Raw genomic sequence first — 27,886 nt, 5'->3', positions numbered from 1 at the left:
GATGAAAGGGAAGAGGAGTTAGGCATCAGATCCTACAGGGCCTTGAGGGGTATGGCAAGGATTTCATGTCTTCTTTTGAACCTGGTGCAAGTCACTGGAGACCCTTTGGCAGAGAAATGGCATGATCTGGAGTGCAGTTTTCATTAGCTGTAAGATAACAGAGTGATTTTGAGCGGCCGCTCTCAAGCCAGGCTGTCTGGGTTGGGATCCTATCCCGACCACCTAACTCTCTAGGTGAATTTAGACAGGTAACTTAAACCTTTTTATCCGGTTTCCTTGTCTATAACGTGGACCAATAATATTCCCCATCTGGTAGGGTTATTTTGAGGAGTAAATGTATTATAAAGCACTTAGAACAGTTCATGAAAACTTAATAAGTACTGCATGACATTCATGAGTATTAATTCTAGTGACTTGGCTGTCAAAGCAGTCTTTGAAAGTCAACTTCGGTCGAGATGGAACTGTGTTTTTTTATCTTTACTCTTAAACAGATGCCACCTTGTGGAAGCAAAGCCAAATATTTGTAGCCACGTCCCTGCTCTCTAGTACTAGGAGGATGACAAGGAAAACAGTAAGACTCAGCAGCTGCCATCACCGGTCACACTGTCACACTGTGGGTCCTCCCAGGCCAGGCAGCTGCTGAAGCCAGGGCTACCTGAGGTAATGATGATCCATTTGGGCACCAAGCATTGTCTATAAACCATGCTCAAACATCACTGAAATAGTAGTTTCCCATCTAAGTTAATGCTCTTTGGAGATAATCAAATATAATTTTTCTTAACATCCTTCATGGTAGCTTTTAGCCCTTGGAATTTCTCAACGGAGATACTGAAGTTTATTGCCATGATCATCGCTTACATTTTTTTAACATCTAAATTGCTCAAAATTATGTATCCTTCAACTGAAGGAAAGTATTTGTTGAATGTCTATAGCAAGCACTGTGCCAGGCCTTAGGGACACAGAGTGGATAAAATTCAGCCCCTGTCTCAAGAGGCTCACGGCCAGATAATTGCAACTCAGGATGTGGTGCTAGGACTAAGCACAGGATGCTATGAGGACACAGAAGAAGGGCATCTAACCCAGGGGCTGCTTCCCAGAGGGAGTTCTGTCTAATGTTGGAAGTTCCATCAATGCTAAGGACTCTGTGAACACTTGCTGAGGGAGGAGGAGTTTGCTCCTTGCAGGCCGAGAAGAGCCCCATCCAATGCCTTCCCACTGAGTTTCCCTCACTGGTGTATTGCCCCCACTATTTGGCTCTCCACAGAGGCCCGCCCCCACCAACATGGCCACTTAGTTGAAGTAGAGCCCACAGGCTGAACGCCACAGCAGGAGAGAGTAGGAGCAGCCCTTTTCTGGCTTGTCCTGCCCTCCTCGGCCGTCTCTCAGCTTCTGCTGGCCTTGTCTTCTGGCCTGTGGCCTCCATGTAGTCTCAACTCTCTAGGGCAAGGACCTGGCCCCTAGACAGGCAGCCTCCACCTCCCATAGCTGGACTCAGGCCTCATTCTCTCCGTGAAAATGCAGTCTTCACCATGGGAACTGTAAGGGAAGGAAGGGAATAAAGCTGCAAGGGAAGGGAAGAGTTAGAAGGGAAATGTAATAACTGTAAGTTGTAAATAATAATAATAATAATAATAATAATAATAACAAAATAAATATAGGGCACTGTGGGATATAGAGGGAGGAGTTGACAATTCTGCCACTGGGTTAGAAGTAGGTCTAGGGCACTTTCTGTGTGATACAATGGTCAGCTAGGCTGGAGGCTATGCTTTAACTTCTATTAATCTGAGAATTGACAGCAGTGTCCAGGTTTCCAGATGGTCAAGCTTCCATCACTGTGGGTCAGTTTCTAAATGTTCTTCAGTAGCTTAGCACCCATTCCTTAGTTGCTATAATCGCATAGTGTTATATACAGCTACAGCAATACCCTTCTGCTCCATTCTTTTGGTAACTAAACCAAAAGACAAGTCTTAAACCTCGAGGTAACGCTATAGTGCCGGCTATGTTGTTTCAAAAAGAGAAAAGCCGACAGTGTGTGCGTACGTGTGTGTATGTGTATACCTGGCATTGCCAGGAGGAAAGGCAGAGGGAGGGAACGTTAGGAATAAGGGAGATAGGCCCAAAATGTTGTCTTTTAAAAATTGAGCTTTAGAGAAAAGGGATTATACCCAGGATTAAAAAAAAAAAAATGCACACCTACAGCATTGTTCTAAAGAAGGATCAAGCCCCGTGACCTTAATTTTATTGGTGTTATGTTCTAATCAACCAAGGAATTAAGAGATAAGAGGACATTTCAACCAATTATGGTCACATGAGGTCAGTGCCTTTTTCCAAAGTGGCAGTTTTCTGAAGGCCCAAAGAGCGTGGGTAAGTGGCTTGTCTCAGAGTGTGTCAGCAGCTCTGCCTCCACGTTGGTGGAGGGAGTCATTGAATTTCTTTCCTCTGCGCTCATTCAGATCATCCCTGGAAGGCAGGAGGAGCTATTTATATAAATGTGAACTGGTGGGGGGAAGAGGTGCCACAGCTTGCTGTCTGGTCGCACGCAGGATCCTGGCACCTCTTGCTTTATCCTCGGCTGCTTCCCCACCATGTGTCAGATACCAGAGACACAAAATTATGAATAACCGAACAATTGGCTCAGCCTCTACAGGGCATGACACATGTTTTTCATGAACATTAAAATTCATTTTTTTCAATTTGAGAGAAAATTAAACCTAGGTTCTGGCATTCATTTCCACTGGTCTTCCTCCTGGCAGCATGAATTATTTATTTCTATGATGCAGGAAAGCATATCTCTCTTGTTTGTATGTGTTGCAAACCCCATCCATTTTTAGGAAAACCTTTGCTGTCTTTACCACTCACTTGCATGGATTCCAGTTGGGAATTCAAATGTGTTCATGTTTCATTTCATTTTCTGTGTTCCCTATTCTCCAGGTTAGGTTAAAGTGTCACCTCTTCAATGTAACCTTTCCTTTGTATTTCCCGAAATGCCTAGCACCAGGCTTTCTATACAGTGGTGCTCAATAAATGCTTATTAGATAAGTGAGAGCTTCCTGGAATGTTAATATTGATTTCTCGATTAGTATTTGAAATTCTACACATTAACCACAGGAATCAGAGATGTCAACAAATATTTTCCTCACTTAATAAATATATAGATTTCCCCCTTACTATTTTTCCCTTTACTGAGTAAGCTCCAGCCACACCAGCCTTCCTAGTAATTCTCAAGTGTGCCAAACTTGTTCCTATGTAAAGATCAAGGCACAAAAAGGAGTGGTCCCTTTCAACATATTTTGCATTTATATGGCAATGTTCACAAATACTGAAATATATCTTGAAAGATGCAAATCTTTTTTTCTTGGAGGAGACAGTCCTGTATGGACAATAGTCTAGTATTCTTAATCAACCTTTTGGAACAGGCATTGGCTTTGGAGTGTTAAAGATAGAAATTTCCTGACACTGTGAAAGATAAGTAAGGCAGGTAAGGTAAAGTAGGAAGACTCTATTGGGATAATAACGTAATAGACAGTGAGACTATTGCAAATAGGGAAGAGAAATCAGGCTTAACTCCAGATCCAGCCAAGATAGCTAGGTATTTATGGCCAATGAACAGAGTAAGGGGTGGTGGTGGAAAATTGCTAAGAGGAGACATCAAACATAGAAGGATTTTTGGTAAACCTATTTAGCAGGATTCTTGGGAAAGGCAGGCCAAGGACTTCTACATCTAAGATAGGAGTTGAGAAAATTGATCAGATGTTGAGGGTGATCAAATATCAGTGTTGGGAGGCGGACCTGGGTGGCTCAGTCCGTTAATAATCTGACTCTTGATTTTGGCTCAGGTCATGATCTCATGGTTCATGAGTTCAAGATCCATGCTGTGCTCCATGCTGACAGTTCAGAACCTGCTTAGAATTCTCTCTCTCCCTCTCTCTCTCTATCAAAATGAATAAACTTAAAAAAAAACTCTTAAAAAATATCAAGGGTGGGGATTCCCTCTCTGCCTTAGCAGGATTCTTACTAAGACTGGACTCTGCAGACTGAGGAACAGTCCCAAGGATGAAGACTATAAACAGAAAGGCTTAGAGGAGCTTGTCAAAGTTCAGGCAAGGAGAGAGTGTTTGTCAGGAGAGACCTTCAGTCTTTCCATGGCCTATTGAGCATCACTGTGTACCGGAACTATAGAATGGAGGCATCTAATGGCTGTTTTTGAGCCGGCCACCCGCTATGGTTTAATTTGCAGATGTCTGGCTTTGTTGTTGATATATGCATAAACATATTCGTCTTGCCCCAACTCCTGGATGCAGCCAGTTTGCTTCTGTAGAAGCAATTCCATTTCTCTCATGTTATTTCAGCCATTTTTAATATCCTTCACTGCAAATATAAGTATTCCTTTTTATTCCTTTTTAAATTTTAAGCTTAAGGAAAACATAATTGCTTTTTGTTCACATTCCACAGAATGTGATTGTCATAGTTGGAGGGTCTGCGTGGGTGTAGATTAGACTGAATACAGAGAATATGTTTAAATAGATTCATGACATAGAAAGTGTACACATTTATATTATTGGATTATTTAATTCTAATACCACAACATTAGAATTAAATAGGTCTGACAATAAACAAAACATGAAGAGGCAGTGTGTAGTCTCTGCCATTCTCCCCTTTCTGAGCCTCTGTATTCCAGTGTTCCACCTAATTCTTCCATTCCATGCCCTTGGCTGACCTTCACCTTTCCGTTCAAACTGGCTTTTCTTTACAACTCTCTTCTGCATAACAGAAAGAAGAAAAGTCCTGAAGGTTCCCACTGGAGAATACTGACTTAACAGTCTACATTCTACAAGACACTTGCATTCTACAGTAGTAAATCTGAGCCAGTGTGAAATAAATTGAAGTGAAAATTTTGAGCAATTTGAGTTTTCCAGCAACCTTCAAATCATAGCTCATTGGCAACAGGTACTCTGATTCTGACTCTACTTGTGATCCTGATCATAAATACCTTTTCAGAAAGTACTTGCCAATGCCTATTTTTTTCCATTTATTCTTTTTTTTAATATAATTTATTGTCAAGTTAGCTAACATACAGTATATATGATATGCTCTTGGCTTCAGGAGTAGATTCCCATGATTCCTCACTTACATAAAATACCCAGTGCTTACCCCAACAAGTGCTTTCCTCAATGTCCATCACCCATTTTCTCCACCCCTCCACCCCCTTCCACCCTGTTTGTTCTCTGTATTTAAAAGTCTCTTATGGTTTGCCTCCCTCTTTGTTTGTAACTATATATTTTTTTCTTTCCCTTCCCTGAGGGGTCTTCTGTTAAGTTTCTCAAATTCCACATATGAGTGAAAACTTGTGATATCTGTCTTTCTCTGACTGACTTATTTGACTTAGCATAATACCCTCCAGTTCCATCCACATTGTTGCAAATGGCAAGATTTCATTCTTTTTCATTGCCAAGTAGTTTTCCATTGTATATATATACACCACATCTTCTTTATCCATTCATCAGTTGATGGACATTTGGGCTCTTTCCATAATTTGGCTATTATTGATAGCACTGCTATAAACATTGGGGTACATGTGCCCCTATGAATCAGCACTCCTGTATCCTTTGGATAAATTCCTAGAAGTGCTCTTGGTAGGTTGTAGGGACCTCCACACTGTTTTCCAGAGTGGCTGCACCAGTTTGCATTCCCACCAACAATGCAAGAGAGTTCCCCTTTCTCCACATCCTTGCCAACATCTGTTGTTGCCTAAGTTGTTAATTTTAGCCACTCACTGGTGTGAGGTGGTATCTCAATGTGCTTTTGATTTGTGTTTCCCTGATGATGAGTGATGTTGAGCATCTTTTCATGTGTCTGTTAGCCATTTGGATGTCTTCTTTGAAAAAATGTCTATTCATGTCTTCTGCTCATTTCTTCACTGGATTATTTGTTTTTGGGTGTTGAGTTTGGTAAGTTCTTTATAGATTTTGGGTACTAACCCTTTATCTGATATGTCATTTGTAAATATCTTCTCCCATTCTGTTGGTTGCCTTTTCATTTTGTTGATTGGTTCCTTTGCTGTGCAGAAGCTTTTTATCCTGACGAGGTCCCATTAGTTCATTTCCTTTGCTTTTACTTCCCTGGCCTTTGAAGATGTGTCAAGTGAGAAGTGCTGTGGCCAAGGTCAAAGAGGTTGTTGCCTATTTTCTCATCTATCATTTTGTTGGTTTCCTGTCTCACATTCAGGTTTTTCATCCACTTTGAGTTTATTTTTGTGGATGGTGTAAGAGGGTGGTCCAGTTTCATTCTTCTGCATATTACTGTCCAGTTTCCCCAGCACCATTTGCTAAAGACACTGTCTTTTTTCCATTGGATACTCTTCCCTGTTTTTTCAAAGATTAGTTGGCCATACATTTGTGGGTCCAATTCTGGGTTCTCTATTCTATTCCATTGGTCTATGTGTCTGTTTTTGTGCACATACCATACTGTCTTGGTGATTACAGCTTTGTAGTACAGGCTGAAGTCTGGGATTGTGATGCCTCCAGCTTTGGTTTTCTTTTTCAAAATTACTTTGGATTTATTCTTTTTCCTATTTTATTCTTTCTTTTTTGTGGAAGAATGTTATTTCCTTGGGTCAGAGCCCATGCTCTTTCATTTGTGTAACCACTACAGAGGTATCTTGTTCAATATATGTTTGAAAAACTAAGTCAAATTACAACCTAAATAAAGACCCTTATCATCTCTGTTATTCAAAAGTATCAAAAAGATAAATAATCTAAAATTGTCCTTTGGTTTGCCAGGATTTATTTTGGAGTCCAAATCCGTGAGATGTTATTATTATTGCTTTAATTTTCTGAAAATATCTTGAGTACAAAATCTTAAAATGTATTTAATATCTGTTACTATTGAGATGACTTGATATAGATGCTTGGTAAAATATTCCAATAAGGTAGAAAGAATGAGGCCTCAAGGGCAACGTGAAATCTAGGAATCAACTATAAATCACTGTAAGATATAAGATGAGAAACTAAAGTCTTACATTATATCAGCCTCGTTCTGTATAACCCCCTTGCTGATTATCAGTTTCAATATTCTGTGACTATTCATTTTTAAATAATTTCAGACTTCCTGAAAAGTATGAGAACAGTATTTGCATATAGCCTTCACCTAGCTTTCTCAGTTGTTGAATATTTTACATTGTCTTTATCATTCTCTCTGTCTCTCTCCTCCTTCCTGTCTCTCTCCCTTTCCCTGTTGCCAGATAGATAGATACATAAATACATATTTGTGTGTGTGTGGGTGTGTGTGTCCTTTATCACAAATTTACATTCTAGTTGGAGAAGAAAAGCAATAAAGACAAAATTTAATGTTTAAAAAGAGATAATTTCAGAGAGCTGTGAACAAACATATTGAGTGACACAGTAAGGTCACATACATATGTGTGTATGTATGTGTGCATGTGTCTGTCAAATATATCTCTTCTCAATTGATATATCTCTTGAAATATACACGTCTCCTTTCTGAAAGGACATAGTACTGTATAAACAATAGCCTGGTATTCTTTGAGTCATCATTTTTAACTGGAACTTCCTCTGGAATCACTGTCTTTTCTCAGCCTATTAAGCATCATTGTTTGTACCGAAACAATAGAATAAGTGATGTCTGATGCTTATTTCTTGAGAAGATAATTCATCAGGGTTCAAGTTGTGGATGTCAGCTTTAAAATATATTAAAAGTTTTTTGAACCATTTGAGAATAAATTGCAGACATTCTGACTCTCTGCCCCTAAATAGTTCAGTAAATGGTCCCTAAGAGCAAGAACATGCTCTTCCTCAATTATAGAACAATTATTAAAATGAGGAAAATACCGTTGATACAGTTACCTAATATACAGACCTCATGCACTGCCAAACGGCCCCTTTATAATGTCCTTTATAAAAAGAGAGAGAGACAGAGAGAGAAAGAAAGAAAGAAAGAAAGAAAGGAAATTCTGAATACAGAAAAGTAAATACAAATAAAATTTCTTGTCTCCACTGGATCATTTTGTATACCCCTTGAGATCCTTGTACCACACTTTTCAGTACTTCAAGTCTGAACTATTTTCTACTTCGTTGCCTATTCCACATTATTATTTTATGATAATGGCTACTACTGTATCATATAGACCTACAAAGGTCATGTTTCTTGAGGAATGCTCATTCATTTTCCTATCTATATACCACCTATATAAAGGTCATTTTTTTCCTTGGGGTGTGTGCATTCATTTCATATTTGTTTGCAAATATTTGTGCACCGTGTCATGGCTGTTACATTTTTACTGTCATAGAATTTTAGATAAGAAGCTTCAAGAAACATTTGTGCTAGAGATAAACAATGATGAATCAAACAGAAAACAGAAAACTATTTTTACCACAAGCAATACCATCCACCTTGTGTTCCTCAAGAATGATTTCACACATTAAGAAGATGTAGATAACTCAGGAAAGAGCATTTCTTTAAAATTAGCTGTAATTCCATGTTCAGTGCATGTGATAAGGAAATGAGGAAGAGACAGCTAAAATCTATATATGTGCCTATCAAAAAATTAGAAAATGCTTTCAGCCACAACACTTGGAATGTAATTAGACTATTGGGTCTCTGAGGGCAGGGCTAGTAATCTTCATTTTCATGTGTCTTAATGTGGGTTTGCAGATACAGGAACTCAAGTGTATGTTTAATGAATTTTAGTGGATTAATGAATAAATGAGATTTTATGCCATTTTCCCAGATTCAATACAAATAATTTTTGTCAGAAGTAACAACCTGAATTGCCTAGCACATAAGAACTACCAGAAGTTCTATTTCTTCTTTGAAGTCTCAATTTTAATAATGCTAAATCTGTCCCTTAATATATTTTTATAAGTTTGTACCTCTCACAAACTCCTTCTGTTAGTGGCAAACTTGGTTATGGCAGTCTGACTTCTGACATTTTTAAACCATTTTGTACACGAAGTGCTATTATAGTTTTGTTCACATTTCTTCTACATTAGGTTCATAGAATATCTTGCCTGTGTGGTTATGATTTTCATTATGTTTGTACATTTTTCATTCATTATGTCTTTGAATATTTTTTCTGACTGCACCCCCCCCCAACACACACACCACCCTGACCTCAGGGCCTCCAATTATACGTATAGTAGGCCATTTGAAGTTGTCCCACAGCTAACTGAAGCTTTGTTCATTATTTTTTTCAAATTTTTTTCTGTGTTTTTTTTATTAAAAAAACTTTTTTTAATGTTTTTATTTATTTTTGAGACAGAGAGAGACAGAGCATGAGCAGGGGAGGGGCAGAGAGAGAGGGAGACACAGAATCCAAAGCCGGCTCCAGGCTCTGAGCTGTCAGCACAGAGCCCAACGCAGGGCTCAAACTCACAGACCATGAGATCATGGCCTGAGCCAAAGTCGGACGCTTAACCAACTGAGCCACCCAGGTGCCCCTGTGTTTTTTTTTAACATTTATTCATTTTTGAGTGACACAGAGAAACAGAGTGTGGGGGTCGGGGGGAGAGAGACACACAAAATTGAAAGCAGGCTTCAGACTTCAAGCTGTCAGAAGAGAGCCTGATGCAGGGCTCTAACCCACAAACTGCAAGATCATGACCTGAGCTGAAGTCAGATGCTTAACCGACTGAGCCACCCAGGTGCCCCTCTTTGTGTTTCCTTTTGGTTAGTTTCTGTTGCTGTCTTTAAACTCACTTATTTTCTTCCTGGTCCAATCAGTTTTCAATCCCATCTAATGTATTTTTTACCCTAGGTACTGTCATTTTTATCTCTAGTGGTGAGACCTGGGTCTTTTTTATATCTCCAATATCTCTCCTTAGAATGCGCATGCTTTCTTCTCTACTTTATTGAGCATATGGAATATGGTTATAATAACTCTTAATGACCTTAATGGTCTACTAATTTTACATCTGTGTCACGTCTGGGTCTGTTCTTTTTCTTAAATTTTACTCTGCCCTATGGATTGTATTTTCCTGTTTCTTTTCATGTCTGGCAGATTTTTTTAATATTATATCCAGACATTGGGAATTTTAATTTGTGAAGTGCTGAATATTTTTTAGCCCTTAAATATTTTGGGCTTTTTCAAGTTTTTTTGTTGTTGTTGTTGTTTGTTTGTTTTTTTGTTAAACTTCCAAGTAATTAAGTTACTTACAAATGATTTGGTTCTTTTAAGTCTTGCATTCAGTTTTTGTTGGTTCTTTCAAGACTTTATTAGGTAGGACCATAGCAATGTTTACTCTAAGGCAAGGGTCATCAAACTATAGCCTGAGGACCAAATCCTGCCCACTGTCTGTTTCCGTGTGTCTGGAGAGCACCACTCAAGCACTGAAAGCCACAAAGACAAAGCCCAGAAACCCCCCTCTACTCCTAGAGCCTGCCACCCTACCAGTCACCATGCCTCATACCTGTTCATACCTTGCATGGATGCCATGTACAAGTTGGAGACCATACTGTTGGCAATTGCCAAGCATTAAGTGGAAGAATCTTAGTCTAGGAGTCAGAAATTTAGCAAGTCAACTCCCCTCCAGCAAGCTGCCCATGTTACGATGGGTAAACTCTCCAGAAGAGAGAAATAGCCAGGATCTGGGTATCAGAGCATAAAACTGACCAAGGCACCTACTGTCTTAGTTCAGGCTGCTATAACAAAATACCATACATAGATAGAGTGGTTTATTTTTTTTTTAATTTTTTTAACGTTTATTTATTTTTGAGACAGAGAGAGACACAGCATGAACAGGGGAGGGGCAGAGAGAGAGGGAGACACAGAATCAGAAGCAAGCTCCAGGCTCTGAGCCATCAGCCCAGAGCCCGACACGGGGCTTGAACTCATGGACCGTGAGATCGTGACCTGACAAAGTCGGACACTTAACCGACTGAGCCACCCAGGCACCCCAGATAGAGTGGTTTAAACAACAAACATTTATTTCTCATAGTTTGGAGGCTGGAAAGCCCAAGAGTAAGGTGGCAGCCAATTCAGTTCCTCATTCCTGGTGAGAACCCTCTTATAAACAGTTGTCTTCTTACAGTATCCTCACATAGAGAAGGAGAGCAAGATCTCTGGTGTCTTGTTATAAGGGCACTGATCCCATCATGGAGGATCCACCTTCATGACCTTATCTAAACCTAACTACTTTCTGAAGGTATCACATTGATACTTAGGGTTGGAACAAATGAATTTTGGGGGAACACAAATATTCAGCCCATAACACTACCTCTTCTTCGAGCCAGACCTTTCCCTGCAGATCAGTGCTCATACCAAGAATGTTTCCAGCAGGTGGCAGTTGGGCATAAAGCATGCCCACCGCATAGGATGGCCCACCCTAGTCAAATGCGGAGTGGGGCGAGGAATTTACTCTTTTGTTATGTAAGTACCTACAAAATATATTTGATTGTGCCTCTTGGCCCATAAAGCCTAGAATATTTGCTATGAGCCTCTAGAAAAAATTTGTGAACCTCGATCTAGGGCTAGTTTTGCCCCACTACTCAGGCAATACCATTCTGAATACTCCATCCAGTACCTGTGTATTATAGGTTCTGACACTGGCTGTTGGAAATAGGAACTATTCCCAGTGTTGTGTGAGCTCTGAAGACTGTCGTCCTCCTTCCTTTCTGGTGTTTTTTTTTCCCCCTTTGCCTCAGGAAGTTTCCTCCCATTGTGTGCTAATCAGTACTCAGCTGAAGACTCCAGGCAAAAGGTGCACTGATCTCTAGAACAATATCTCTCTGTACAGCTCTCTCCTTTCTGTGAGTCTCCATTCCCTGGTACTATGCCCTATGAATTCTAGTCCCCTTGTCATTTCTGAATTCTGAACTCAGAGGTCTTTGGGCCCCAGTTTCTCCTTGCTACAGCCAACAACCTGAGGTACTCGTAAGGTCCTCCCATTAGCTTCCCCCTCTCAGGGATCACCGTCCTGTGCTACCTGTTGTCCAATATCTGAAAACCATTGTTTCATATATTTTGTCTGGTTTTATATTCATTCTAGGAAGGAGGGTAAATCCTTGATACCTAAAAGTGTAATTCCTGACTTTTCAAATTTGAAGAAACAAAATATCCGTGGGACTTAAGCATTTGATGAGTTAAGTTCAAAGAAGAGAGGAAATGGATTTTGATAGGAAAATTTCTGATAGGTTTAAGTTCTATTTTGGCAAGAAAGTAAGAGACAAGTAGAGTTTTCAGAAGGCTTCTCAAACCTGTCTAATGACAAGTCAATAGTAAAAATATCCCTTGTTTTCTAGAAGGCTTTGTCAAGCAGTTATAGTCTTAATTTAATTCTGAGATTTTTTTATACATTGAATATCAATAGGTCAAAGATATGGCATCTTGTTAGCCAATGCCATGAACAGGATGGTGAATTTATGTGTGGGGAAAAAGAAAGAAGCTTGGTTCCTGTTGCATATATTAAAAAGTTAAGGCATCACCTATTGTAGCAAAAGAGTTATTAGTGAAAGCATTGGTTCTCAACCCAGAACGTGAGATAATTCAAAGTGCAGCAAATTATGTCCAAGAATGTGCTGAAACTCTTACCCCAGATTATAAAATTTAGAATTAATTTGATGCCCAAACATTGGTTTTCAGAAAAAAGAACATCAAAATAATCAAGCAATTAAACTAGGGGTTGCTTGTATAGCCCCAGAAAGCAAGAGGTACTTACTTCTTATTGCTGACTCTATTTAGTGACATTTTTCATCTGCCCATGATTTATGAAAATGGAAATGCATCTGAAATAATAATGTAAAAATCATTTAGCTCTAGTTTTATCTGTGAGAAGGCCACTTTCCTGAAGAATGTGCGTGTCTTACCCCTAAGATGATATCCTTTTGACAGAGAAACAAACCGAACTGCTTCTCAAACTACCAGCTGAGTTCATCGTGACAGATTGCCAAGGGAAAAAGAAAGCTTATTTTCTTCTTGTCATTAATAGTTAATTGTTATTGCAGTTTCTCAGATGGGAGATGTGGGTTAGAGAAGTCATATCCATCCTTTCTAAAAGTGCTGTGATCTTATTAGAGGTGAGCACACAGCAGAAAAATAAACCTATTCCTTGGGGGATTAAATGGAGCGGGCCTATGGATTTTTCTCTCTCCTCTCCTTTAAAGCACTTTAGTGACGTGCTCTAACAAGTTGTCCACCTGGCCTAGTAAATCACTGTTAATGTTTCATGAAAGCTCTTGTGTTCTGGAACAATTTGCAGTGATGCATTTCTAAAGCTCGCCTTTTGGAGGGTAGTGTGGGTTCCTGTGGTAATGCACATTTATGCACCTCTGAAGTGTTCTGTTCATCCACTCTACTGCCAGGGTCTCTTGTACAATTATATTGGCATTTAGAACAGCATCTTACAATGCTGTGATCTAACTCTTCTATTCTCTGGGATTTTGTGGCTTACCTAATTGGGGAGAATACAAAAAAAAGATGACAAAGAAAGGTCAGCTGGTGAAGAGGAAAAGCAAAATTTTAAACCATCCTTAAAACATAGCAGAAAGACGGAAATCACATTGATAATCCCTACCAATTGCATAATGTATCATCTGAGGGGTTCTTGGCTGACATAAAGTGAGCTGAAAACTAAAATGAAGTCATGTCTTAAAAACAGGAAAATCTCGCGGTAAATATTAGTCAGTGCTAAAGGAAACCACTGAAATTTTGCTTTATTACCTGCTTTGGAATCCATTTTGACTTTACAGGGCAATATAATGGATAATGCTGTAGCCATAGAGTTGGGCCCTATATCCACTGCTTATAGCTATTTGACCTTGGGCAAGTTATTGACCTTCTGCTCTTCATCTGCAGTTTTCTTTTTGGCAGAGTGGACATGGTAATGGAACCTGCATAAGGGTGTGGGAAAAATTCAGTGAACTAGTGCACACAAAGGGTTCAAATGTTACTATTGCTATTAATAATTGTAAATATCCAGCACAACCTACATTTGCTTCAGTAATCTGGAAATATACAATTAAAGTATCCTGGAGATCAGAATTGCCTGGGGTTGACAGGCTAGCATTTCTGTTGTGTTTTACATGGAGGCCGACCTCTACCGAACGATATTGTTTGATTGGGAGTACTTATTTAACAGCTATAGTATTCACTTTGAAGCATTTTGGAAGCTAGTTCCCCCTCTGCCCCCCCCCAAAACCCAGAATTATTTAGAAAGTAAATACTTCTACTTATTTAATCGGCTAAACTGAAATTTTTTTTAATTTTACTTAAATCCAAGTTAGTTAACATATAGTGTAATAATGTAATAATAATAGTGTAGTAGAATTTAGTGATCCATCACTTACATATGAAACCCAGTGCTCATCCCAACAAGTGCCCTTCTTAATGCCCATCACCCATTTAGCCCATCCTCTTCCCCAACACCCCTCCAGTAACCCTTAGTTTGTTCTCTGTATTTAAGAGTCAGCTAGATTGAATTATTATCTCTATTCGCTTTGCCTTTGAGCCTTTCAAGCCTGAAGAATTTCACATTTGGGGACATGTTTACTGAACTCTGACATGAACTCCAAACAAGGTGAAAAGGAGGATATCATATTTTGTAGGCACCTGTCAGTTCATAATAATGTCCCGTGAAACTATTATTGCAGAACAGAACCTTTCCTTGTCATTTTGCATCAGTTTGAAAACTGCAGTTGTGCCCATCAAATGCAAACATCTAACATCTATGCTGAAGATAATCCTTTTCATCTTGTATTTTTATTGATGGGAAGTTTTATTATAGCAAATCTTCATCTCCCTGTCCTCACTGTCACTGACAAATCACAATGATACCAGAGAGTGCCCTGACTTTTTGTTAGTTGCTTCATTGCACATTCGCTAATATGCATTACCCTTTAGAAGAATAATCTGTCAGATCCTAGTTAATGCTGACAAGATATGCAGTCACGGAATTGCTGTGGTGCATTTCAATTAGGTTTGATTTTCTTACCTACAAGGTCTTAAAGCTAATTGGCTCATAGAGCTTTTGTCCTCCTGTGAAAGACAGACACATAATTATGCTAATTTGTTAAGGGGGAAAAATATGCCTGGCACTGAGATTTTCATTGTCACTTTAAATGCTAGATACATGTCTCACTATATAGCATCCTCATTCTCTTTGAGAAACTACTTAAATTCTGAACAAATTTAGCTTAGAAATGCTTTCTTATAAGCATTTCCAGGCAGCATGAGTTTGTGGTATAAATTTTATGTTTATTATATACAAGAGCAGCATTGTTGCATTAATTCAATATTGAAGAAACTGATCCTTTAAAACTTACACTCAGGTAATTGTTACAAAGTTAAAGGGTCAATCTAAAAGTGGTGAATGCATACTGACCTTTTACCACTGATTTTTATGTGTACCAAGAAAATAAGAGAAATGACCTCTGTGAAAGTAATGATATTTTGTCTACATTCTTAAAGACTAAACTTTTTAAATATTATTACCCAACATCAGAAAATATACTGGGCAGGTCTCCCACTTAACATTTGGTAATTGACTTCTACAAAATAAATTCTAGGGACTCTGTGTGTTTTGTGTCTTCCCATTCAATGACAGCAATTGGTTATTAATTTTAGATGAAAGAAGTTTTTATTGGGACAGAAGTACTGAAAATTACTTCAGGGTGGATCTTTGGAGTTCAATGAACATAGCAGATGCTTACCTGGATGTATTTATTGGGGAATAGTGCAAACAAGGAGTGATAAACAATGAAACACGATGACATCACTGGAAAGTCCAGCTGTATTTACATGACTCCTGCTAGTTGTTTATCTTTTCCTTGCATGATAGCTTGCAAAAACAAAGTACTAATATGTCTTCCATTCCAAAGTTCATCTAAATAAAGTGGAAATTTAACATTATGAGTTCAGCTTTGTCCAGATTAAATAATATATCAACATGGGAAAATGTTAAAATCTAAAAGGTGTTTCACAGGATATTTTTAAAGAAAGTATATTAAGTAGTGTTTAGTTAGCTGTTATATTTAGTTTCTTCCTTTCTCACTCTTAGTTGAATTGATCACATTGGTAGATGAAACTATAGTCAGTCAATTCAGCATTTATTCAGCACTATTAACAAATGGTTAGGACAAAAAAAAATAAATGGAAAGACAAAGATACTTGAAAATTTTCATCAAGGAATTTAAAATATATTAAACCAAGAACTTAGAATCTGGTGGTAATGATGGGCAAGTAGATTGTATCCACTAGGAATGCACTCAGCAGCAAGAAACAAAACACTAGCTCATGCAATAAATAATTTTAATTTCTCACATGTAAGGTGTCCGTATGTGAGCAGTCCTAGTCAGATGCAGTAGTTCAACAACATCCCATCTCTTCACTTTGCCATCCTTGGCCTGTACTTCTGACTTTGTGCTTTCCACCTCATGATCTTAAGGTAGCTGCCACGTCTCTGAGCATCATGTCTGTGTTCAAAGCAGGAGGAGGAGGCAGAGAGCTTCCCCCTGGTGCCTGTATCCTTTATAAGGAAGCATAAGCTTCCCTATTAAGTGCCCTTCCTATTTGTCAGAACTGTGCCATGGGACCACACTTAGCTGGACAGAAGGCTCCAGAAATGAGTACTTCATTTTTCCAACCCCTCTGTTGGAAGCGGCAAGGGAGAAAGAAGGTCCTTAGAAACTGCTATTGGGTCAACCTCTCAGTAATATATCCACACAGAGCAAGTAAATAAGGCAGAAAGAAATCAGCTGTAGGAAAGAAAAAGGGAAATTCCTGATTTGGGATAAGGATATCATGGAAGTAGCACTTAGGCGGGGCTTTTGGCATAAGTAAGATTTGGTAAAAAAAAATGGGGGGCTCAAAACAATTCAGAAAAGAATAAGCAAGGGAAAGGCATGGGGGTATAAAATGACATGGTGTGTGTGGGGAGGGAACAATTGGCAGTATTGGATGTCTGGATCTAAAGGAATATGTAAATGTCCTGGTGGGGAAACTGCGTGCTAAGAATTTGCAAAGGGATTTTGAGAATCATTTATAGAGGAATTTTATTGCTGCGCTCAATAGTTTAACTTTTAGTGGTTTCCCAGAACATGCAAAATCAAAATAAAACTTCATAGCGTGGCAATCAAGGCTCTCGGTAATTTGGACCTAACTTGCATTCCTTGTTCATTGTTTCCACCATACCCCATATATATGCCAAAACCTTTGGTCAAACTGGATTTCTTATCCCCCCTCACCAATACAACATCTTCTATAGGCGTGCAATGCTGCCTGCCTATTATGGATTCTATGGAAATGTTCTTGCCATCCTTTTCCAAACTGAAGTTCCACCCATCAAGGCTCATCCAGCCAAGAGATGTAGTAGAATCATCCCTGATCACCTTAACTCTCTTTTGAACTATTATTTTAATGATTATGGTATTTTGCTGGAAATGGTGAGCTAGAACAGGTCCAAACTCCTAGTCTAGAGTCAAAGACTGGAAAGAATAACTCAGACTCAGTTCAAGGTTGTTTTCTTTTCAGATGACTCCCAAACAGGCAGTCAAGCAGCATCAGGAATGTACACAGGATTAAGAGGCAAGTGAGGGGATAAAGCTCCTCTGTTTCTCCTTGATCTATCATGAAGTCATGTCTGTATTGGTTTGCTGAGCTTAGGCCTGTAAGGGTAAGAAATATACCAGATCTGAAGAGGCCAGAACTACAGGTTCAGTACCTTCTACATCACTTAGCCAGGGGAGAGACCACATCAGCACCTGAGGTTCTATTACCATGTCAAGAATTTTTTGCTTTGAACCAATTACATGCCATATCCTGTTTCTGGCCAGGAGCCACACACACTGGTCTTACCACATATTTTTTCTAATATTGGATCTATTTGTGTATATCTTTTAGACATTGTAACATGGTGGTTAAGAGCATAGTGTCAAATTGCCAGAATTTACATCTTAACTCTACCATTTACAAACTGTGTGATGTTGAGCAATACACCCCTCAGTTTCCGCATTTATACCATGGGGAAAATAATGGAATCCACCCCATTTGGTTGTAGTGAGGATTAAATGAGATAGTTCATGACTCTTTAAGCCAGTGCTTCATATCAGTTGATGTTGTGTGGTCACACAGGTAATTTTTGAGGGAGAATACTCTTATTTATATTTTCCTCTATCACATGTAAAACTTGCTGTGTACACAATAAGTATTTGAAAAATAAATGAATGAATGAATGAGTAAATTAATTGATTTCAGGGGCACCTGGGTGGCTCAGTTGGTTAAGCGTTTGACTTCGGCTCAGGTCATGATCTCACGGTTCATGAGTTCGAGCCCTGTGTCAGGCTCTGTGCTGACAGCTCAGAGCCTGGAGCCTGTTTCTGATTCTGTGTCTCCCTCTCTCTCTGCTCCTCCCCTGTTCTGCTCTCTCTCTCTCTCACAAAAATAAATATTTAAAAAAAATTTTTTAATAATTGATTTCAGTGTTTGATGGCTCTAGAAATAAGAACAACTGATGACATAGAATAACAGCAAAAATTTTAAATGAATGGGCTTATCTTAAATACAGAAAAACATTAATCCTATTAAAAGGCAACCAGCTCTACACTAAAACTGTCAGTGGAAATGAGCATTTTATAACCTCCCTGGTAATTTGGCAAAATTATCAAAAGTCTCTCAAAAAGCCATGGATTTTGACCCAGTAATTCTAATTTTATAAATCCTAAGAAAGTAATACAAGAAATGTACAAAGAATGTTGCAGGATAAAAATGTTGCAGGAAACAACATAAAGGTCCACTCATGAAGATTAATTTTTAACAATTTTAAGTATTTATATGAGATAAACCCATATTTGAACCGAGAAAAATGGCATCAGATATTAATTAAAAACAAAAGGATAACATCATAGAGTATAAGGCTATTTCTTTTAAAAGCAATAATAATAAAAAAAAAGGCACATAGAATCTTGTTTGTATGTGAGAAAATAAGCCTGGGGAGAGATATATAAAATATTAGCTGCTATCTTTTGGTGAAAATAGGAATGATATTTATTTTTTCTATATTATATTTTGAAATGTTCACAAGGACTGGAAAAAATAGAAATTTCATTTTGTAAAAGCAATCATCTTAAAGTTCAGTTTTTATAAACTCCAGTGCAATGGCCTGTGGTTCCCAGCATGTTCACACATTCATCAGGACTGTCAACAGTCTGTCCTTGGATGTGAAGGCAGTGGGTGGTGTGATGGAAGCAAGGAACCAGGAAGCAGACTGATTCCAATCCTGTTTCTGTTAATTCCTGTGTGGCCTTGGGTAAACCTTTATTCAATTGTAAAGAGCCAATGGATGTTCATATAGTATTGCTATGAAGTGTAGGTAAATTTACTTACTATGTAAATGGCTAGCATCAGGTGTCTTCAAATGCCAAAACAAAATAGCCTTGATCAACCTAACTATAAACAGCATAAGAATTAAAGACCCAAATTTGGAGTTAAAATGCACATGCATATGCACACACACACACACACACACACACACACACACACACGCACACAGGGCCAGGACTGGAGTGAGGCAAAAGAGGCACGAAGGGCACAAAATATGAAGAGGTCCTCACTCCCAGAGTCATGCAAACAGACTGATTCTGGTCCCATTTCTAATACGAAATATTCAAAATACTTGACCTCAGCTCAACTGTAAGATTGAGCACCTCCTTGTATCTTGCACCTTGTGTGCCTCTTACACTAGGCCCTGCCATGAACGTAAGAGCGTACACACACACACGCACACGTGCACACACACACACATTTTAGCAGCAGACAGGAAGAGGTATGACCAACAGTTCTATAGAATGATTGTCAATTTGTATAATATTTCTTCATCAATATGGAGAAATGACCTAATTACACTTAGAAAGTAAAAACAAACGGTTCTGTCTTCTGATAGGTGATAGGGAATGATAGAAAAATCTTTCTTTATGCAGACATGACCCCAGAATTCCCACATTTGAGTCCATAGGAACTGTCTGAAAAATTGTTATCCAGTGGCCCAGTGAATCTTCTGTACATCTTCTTACCACAAACTTCAAACTTCCATGTTTGTTGCATAAGTATTGGCCTCTATCTACTTGAATTCATATATTTCTCCTTCTTGATGTTCCCAATTAAATTTATCCAACTCTGGACACTTCAATTTGTTATTGACCTGGAAACCCCCTGAGATGCTTCTTTAGTTTACTGACCCACAATTCCTATCTCTGTGATTGGAAGCTACTAACTCTCCATGCCCAGAATGGGCCCCTGGATGCCATTGGCCTTGAAAAGGTGTTGGTGTGATGAAATTTGTAGAGATGTTGCAGGGATTCTAGGGACAATACAACACTTTAACACGACCATTCTCTTTGGCACATAAGCAGACAGCAAATGCTTCAGTAACAAAACTTCAGCATGACCCAAATCAAAAAATTTACTTTTATAAGATATGATCAATATTTTTTCTAAATTTTGGTTTTGAAGACAAAATTAACAGCTTACTCTTATTAAATTAGGCTTGTACTCCATGTAGATATGTAATATAAGCCAAATCTACGTGATAATAATACACCCAAACACTAATTCCTTCTTATGAGTTGGAGTAGGTCATTCTGACATGGATATGCCAAAAGTGACATTCATATTGCCATTTAAGGCCTAATTCTTTTTAAAATAAGAAGTTTCCAAAATACCACATTGGAAAAACATTTTATTCAATGCTGAAAGCAGTTAATTATTTATGTTCTCACAGAATCATATATTGAAATGCTATATCTCAAAATATTGACACTAGTTATAAATACGGCAAGTAAAGAGAAAGGATTCCTGGCATGGAACTCTGAAAACCCAGGTCTAGCTGTGTGACCTCCCAATAGCTGTGTGCATGGGAAGCTGCCTTCCTTTGGATTTGATAAATACATTTGTAAATTGAGAGAGCTAAAACAACATAATCTCTAAGATCCCATCACTTTAACATGCCTTGATTCTTAATTTCTATCTAACATGTGTTTGCAAAAAGTATCACAGTACGTTTAGGGCTAACTACAAATTCACTGCCCCATCATTGATTCCAATATACAAAGGCATTTTAACTGTTGTATCATATACCTGATTCCCATAACTAGTATTGATTAAAATCTCACAAAATATGACTGCTTCTACACACCTCTTCTGAGTATAATTTGTTCATCATTGCCTAATGGAGTAAATAAACAGTACTTTGTGAAACAAGGAAGGGCATTTGTAAAAATATTACTTTTTATAAGGTTGCATTAATTTAACAAATTGTGTCTGCAAAGACAGCTTTTTTAAAGCTGATGTTGCTCATATTTTCTGAATAATTCAATAATTATTTTAGTATAACCATTTATTTCTTTTCAGTGAGAATTCCATATAACCTCGTATTTTTTCTTTGCTGTCAGACAAGGGAGCTAAACTAGAGGGTGACGACTATTTCGTTTGTATAAGCATTCTGTTCAACAATGTGGGCAAAAGACAAAACTGACTCTTATAGGTTTCCAATAAATATTCTCTCAATTTGGTAACCACAGTCTACTCTGCTACACCCCCACACCATCTGTTTTTATCCTTATGTCTATAGGGTGGAAACAAAAACTTTCTACAAATTCAAGGAGGATGTGCGAGAAAGAATTCAGTCATAGTATATTTGAAAAAACTGTTATAGATTGTGAGTATTATTAGATGGGCATATTAATCTGAGTTCTCTAGAGGAACAAACCAATAAGGAATGAATATATATTCATATTCATAAATATATAATTTATTACAAGAAATTAGCTTACATGGTTAAGATGGCTAGGAAATTCCAAGATTTGTGGTAGGCAAGATGGAGATCCAGAAAAGCCAATAATATAGTGCCAGTATGAGTTCAAAGGCCTGAGAACCAGGAGAACCAATGGTGTTAAGCTCTAGTCCAAGCCAGTCGTAAAGCAGAAGACCAATGTCCCAGCTTGAAGACAGATAAGCAGAGAGAGCAGTATTCTTACTCAGCCTTTATGTTCTATTCAGACTTTGAACAGATTGGACGAGGCCCACCCACATTGGGGAGGGCAGCCTTCTTTACTATGTTAACCAATTCAAATGTTAATTTCATTCAGAAACACAATCATAGACACACCCTGAGTATTGTTCAATCAAATATCTGGGCATCTCATGGCCCAATCAAATTGACACATAAAATTAATTATCACAGTGGGCCTTAACATTGTAGAATCCAGCCCTATCCATTTAGAGCTAAGAAAGCTGTATTCCAAAAAAAAAAAAAAAAGGAAAGCTGTATTCCAATATTATAAAGTGTTATAAAGTGCCCAATTGGATCCTGGGAAATCCAGGATCATAACCTAAATCTTTATATTTTATGAGATATATTGTGTTATTATATCACGTTTTCATTCAACTCTCATTCTACTATGCCACAGTGGTTTTTTTTTAACTAGTTTAAATATGATCTTCTCCATGACAATGAATCCTGTGTGTGTGTGTGTGTGTGTGTGTGTGTGTGTAGAGGGCTCCCCCTCTACATGTTCATGACTTAATAGACATGTAATCTTGAGAAAGCCATTAACATTTTGAGCCTCAGTTTTCTCATTAGTAAATGAAGATAATAATTTTACCTACCTCATGAGTTCGTTGCAAAGATGAATTAGGTCAGTGTATTACGGGTAACCTCTTACAGTGACTGCAACATAGCAAGTGCTACCTAGGCATTAGCTCTTAGTATTATTGTTGATATAAAACTTTATGTATTCAAGTTTCTCCTTAATCATCCCCTTGGTCCCATCCCCTTCTTCCCTCATCACTGACCTATAATGACAATAGGTACACTCTCTTTGATAGTGTATCTCATTCTGTAAGTGCTCAGGGATTTCACAATCAAACTCCACAGCCACAGCAAAGAAAGAAAAATGGTTTAGACAAGTTAAGAGAGGTAGGCAAGGTCCAGATATGGCAGGAAGAGATGTTCTGTTATTACTCTCCTTTGTTAGCTTTTGGCAAAACAGCTAAACCAATGTGTGTGCCCACATTCACAATAGTCTTAAACTGTACAGTCCAGCAGCACATTCCGATGTGGGCATCATGTTTCCAGATGCTTGTTACACCTCAGATAGGTAGGTAAGCTGGACAACATAGTCATCAGGACTCCCTGTGCTTTCCTGTGTTTTATTTATATCACTGTGACCATTGATTCTTCTGAATCACCTGTTATGATGTTATTTACAACAAGCTGCTGATTAAAAGCTGGTCAGGCTACCTGAGTGCTGCGGCTCTCTCTAAGATTCTGCCCATGATCTGTACTGCTATGTGACCAAGTGCCGGTGACATGCATTATGTTGGGTGCTGTACATTTATATACAAGTCTCGGACTGGGCTTATTTTATGAAAACCCCCTCTTCTTTAAAATGATTTATTCATGAAACATTTGAAGTGTTCTTTTTTTCTCATCAGTATGGATTTTCTAATATGTATTTTGTAATTTTAATATATATATAATATATTTTCTTCCAATATATATAAATATATATCTCCAAGTGATATATATATCTCCAAGTGAACATATATGTCCATGTTGTGAAAAAATCAGTGCTCTAAGACCTCTAATGATAAAAAATAGAAATATCACACCTGGGCATTGTTTATTGTAAGAAGTACATGTAAGCTTCTCCCATGGCTCTCAACTTTTTTGAGACATTATCTTGCTGAAATTCTATATAAATACATTTATTTTAGAGGAAATATACATGTGATGCTTAGACTTCAATCAGAATCTTTAACTTGTGATAAAGAATTAAGAACAATATACCCAGCACTTAAAACAAAATACATGATGTAGTGATATATTTAGTTTTGAGTGTGTTTTATTTAATATAGGTACATATAATATACATGTAATATATGTGTATATATATTTAACACATATAGACAGACTTATACTACATGGCTAAATAATGTGGTTTGTTCTATGGGTACATTGGAGTGTTCTCTGAAGTGAAGGTCAGTGTGTATAGGTATGGTCAGGGAAATAAGTTGACCTTATTTCTCTTCCCTGATGGAAAGATTAGATACCCTTAAAAGATGCTTATGAAGCCCCTTGTTCTTCCTCTACCAGGGCCTTTAGACAATTATTTGTTATTTTCTGTTTCTTTCTACTCTTTGTTATTTTCTGTTTGCTTCCATTTGTCTGGCCAACAAGTATTTATTGAACATCTACTTATGTGCCAGGAATTCTGATGGACACTGGGGTGAACAGGGAAAATGTGGCTTACTCCTCAAATTTCTAACATTCAGATATACAGATACAGATATAGATGATATAGACATAGATATCTATAGAGATAGTATATAGATATTTATAGATACAGATAGTATATTGATAGATACTCTCTCTTGTATATGTATATATATACACATATATATATTTATACATATATGTATTACACAAATGTATTTATTAGAGGTTCTAATAAGGCCTATGGAAGAAGCACACAGGGTACTGAGATAGAGATTGTGATGAGGGTGGGGGTGGGGTGCTTCTTTAGATAAGATGTTAGAGTGGCCTCCATGAGGATAGACTCTGAGCCAAGACCTAAAGAATGAAAGTAAAGCAATTCAAGATTTAGCAGAACAACATTGGAAACAGAAGGAGCAGCCAGTAAAAAGGTTTGCAAAGTAGAGAGCATGCCAGTGTGGCTAGAACATTGGAAAGACAGGAAGATGAAACTGACAAAGTAAGCTGGAGACATAAATATGTAGAACTTTGTAGGCCATAGTGAGAAGCGAGGACTTTATTCTAAAAGCAGTGGGAAAGAAGCCTTAAAGAATTTTTGGATTGAACAGATGTGATCTTATTCACATTTTTAAAAGATTTCTTTTGATGCTATGTGAAGAATGGATTGAAAAGGGACAAGAATGGGAACAAGAATGCTATAATAGTATCCCAAGAAATAGATGATGGTAACTGAACTTGGTGCTGACAGTGGAGATAGATCAAAGTGGGAAGACTTCTTGTGTATTTGGAGGCAGAACTGACAGATCTTGAGGATGGAATGGATGTGGTATATGAGGGAGAGAAAGGATTTACAGGTGCTCCCCAGATTGTTATCTTTTGCAATTGGATGATTTGTAGTTCAATTTGCTAAAATGAGAAACTTAGAAGAATAACAGGTTTAAGAATAATCTGAATCTCAATTTTGGACATATTAAATTTGAGGTTCCTTTTAGACCTCTCCTTAGAGGTATCAGGTAGCAGTTAGATGCATGAGTCTATGGGACTCAGGAGACAGACGTGGGCTGGAGGTAGATATTTGAACAACATCAGAGTGTGCAAAGGCTGGGACTGGATCAATATTTCCTTAGAGACATATTGAAAATAAAAAGTTCCCAGGAAGAGGCCCTCAATCCCATCAGCATTTAGAATTTGGGTGGAAGAAGAGTCAAAAAAGGAAATGAGAAGGAACATCACTGAAGTTCTCCCACTGAAAAGCTGGGAGAATATGATGCCACAGAAGCTAAGAGTAGAAAGTTTCAAGAAGGAAAGAGTAGTCAACTGTACCAAATAGCTGCTGAGAAAGAGATGAGAATATGCATGTTTCTGTTGGACCTGGCAACTTGGAGGTCATTGGCGATCTGGACAAGACTGGTTTCTTTTAGTTGGGTCAGTATCAGACCAGAGCAGTTGAAGAGTGAACCAGAGATAAGGATTAAGCAGAGACAATAGAGGATTTGCTCAAAAACATTTCATGTGATGGGAAGCAAAGACATGGACAATCAGTACAGAGAGATGTGGACTCCATGAAGGTTTGATTTTCCAGATGGCTTATTTATATTTATGTACCTGTTGGAATAATCCAGTAGTGAGGAAAGGGCTGATGATGTGGAAGACAGAAGGGGAAGAAAATTCTTGAGCATATGTCAGGAGATGGGAGCAAAAGTGGAGAGATTTGGCTTTGATAAGAACAGCAAAGAATGGGGGGAGGGAGCAGAAATAGTGCCTTAATAACCACTTTATGCCCAATGTATACAGTGTTTGGCATATATTAGACGCTCAGTAAATATTTCCTGAGTGAATCAAGTAAACACCCATTGCACGTCAGGGAAACAAACGAGCAGCAGGCAAAAGGAAAGAGTGAAGAGCAAAGAGGACAGGACTTATTCATACTCCTTGATTAGTTATTTCTTATTTTATAACGTGTTCTTTGCCACCCTGATTAGACAACTAAGTTACACTTTTGTTAAATCAAGCTCAATTTTTTTTTAATGTGAAGACACAGTCTATGTGGCATTTAAGTTAGCTTTTATTTTACATAGTGTTTATTTTGATCTCCTCACAATGTAAATTCTCAAATGGTGTTTTCTATCTTGCTAATTCATTTTCAGATCCACAGCAGGAGTCTAATAATTTGTTGATATGCATGAAATTTTCCTAATTTTCCCTAGTTTTCATGATTATCTTCAGAGCTGATAAAGTTATTGATTATAATAAACCAAATATGTAAACATATTTACAAATCACATATCCATTTGGCCTTAAAGGTACATAATAGCACTTGGTAAGATTTAATTCGCTGCCAATGTTTTTTTGTAAGGCTAGGAAAACTCTAATGTAAAAAAAAACACCTATATACTCGGCTGAGGTTCATATAAACTCACTTTTTTATGTCTATCTCAGGATGTTTAGATGAAGTGGAAGATAGATTATCTATTATTAAAATTCTAATAAATACATTTTGAACTCAGAGAACCCAATAAATTGTCTTTGAAGATTTGTTCTTTAGCAATTGTCTTCCTCAAAAGACATGACAGCCAGCAATAGTCAAAAATTGAACACTGTAAAGAAAGCACATCAAATACGCTGCATTTGCTTACCAGAAATAGTTAAGATTTTTGTTTTCATTTTCTATCAAGAATGATTCTACTGATGTTAATAAATTACAAAACCTTATTATTGCATTTGGAGTAGAGGGAATGATAAATTATGAGGTTCCCATATATTTCTCTAGTTCAGTGCAATACAAACAGAAATGACATCTATATACTCTAATGGGTATATGAATAATGAATGTTGCTGCTGTATTTTTATTATATGGTAATACAAAATTGAAAAATAATGTACTCAGAAGATTTCTGATGAGTTAATAATATGTGGATTTATTCTCACACATTCAGTGAGTGAAATTTTATGTTATTTTATTCTAGACTTACTGTGAAATTTTTATTTGTAGCTTGTTAGAAAATCATTAAAGATTGATCTCATCTCTTATTATTCTGTTCTGAAGCTGTTCCAACATCTTGATTATTTATTTGAACTTTCTTGAAACTTTGAGTGATACTAACGGTCACCATCTTTAGAATTAATTTCAGCCGAGGGAATAAGAAATTTAATTTAATTTCAATCAAGAAGTAGTGTGTGTGGCAAAAGATCCCCTGAGGAAGGGTCATGTAAACTGAGAACTGAGTGATGATAGAGTAAGGCAGTTACAGAGTGACAAAAAGAATAGCATGTTGGAGTATGCGACATCCCTAAAGTCAAAGAATCCCATGTTGCCCTAGCAACATGGGAATTACTGGCAATCTCCCTACTGCCTGCCTCCCCACACATATCAGCACCAACTATTAACCAGATCGTCAGCCTTCTTCAATTTTCTTACCCTGATATTTGCTGAGAATCCCTAGAAGACATTGGCTTTCGCATACACACAGTTCTTTTCGTTTTGTATGGCATATAGAAGAGAAAGAAGTCTCCTGCCCTTGCTTACTGGGGTCACCTGTTCTGGAGTCTCCTGTGTCTCAAAGTTGCCATGGCTGTCTGTCGGCAGTGGTGATATCTGCCTGTGTCTTTATGAGGCTTTCAGCACTGATGCTGGTGCCATTGTTACATGCACCAAGGACACTGTTCTC

General features: G+C 37.8%; 1 protein-coding gene and 1 long non-coding RNA gene across 4 annotated transcripts in view; one reads left to right on the top strand and one right to left on the bottom strand.

The window, feature by feature from the left end:
• The window catches only part of PTPRR (protein tyrosine phosphatase receptor type R), a 243,328-nt gene that overhangs the window by 76,620 nt on the left and 138,822 nt on the right, over positions 1 to 27,886 (top strand). The window lies entirely within an intron of this gene.
• On the bottom strand, positions 480 to 27,798 carry LOC109501664. Of its 2 annotated transcripts, XR_002159878.3 has the most exons (6): positions 27,637 to 27,798; positions 21,775 to 21,941; positions 15,661 to 15,833; positions 13,673 to 13,842; positions 12,672 to 12,738; positions 480 to 1,561 (listed from the first exon to the last, which is right to left on the bottom strand). It is a non-coding gene; the product is annotated as an uncharacterized LOC109501664 (long non-coding RNA). The 2 variants fall into 2 exon arrangements; XR_002159877.3 differs by lacking the exon at positions 21,775 to 21,941 and having other exon boundaries at positions 484 to 1,561; positions 27,637 to 27,793.

The sequence above is a fragment of the Felis catus genome, chromosome B4 (assembly GCF_018350175.1).
Source record: "Felis catus isolate Fca126 chromosome B4, F.catus_Fca126_mat1.0, whole genome shotgun sequence".
Lineage (NCBI taxonomy): Eukaryota > Metazoa > Chordata > Mammalia > Carnivora > Felidae > Felis > Felis catus.
This window is presented reverse-complemented; position numbering and strand designations above follow the sequence as displayed.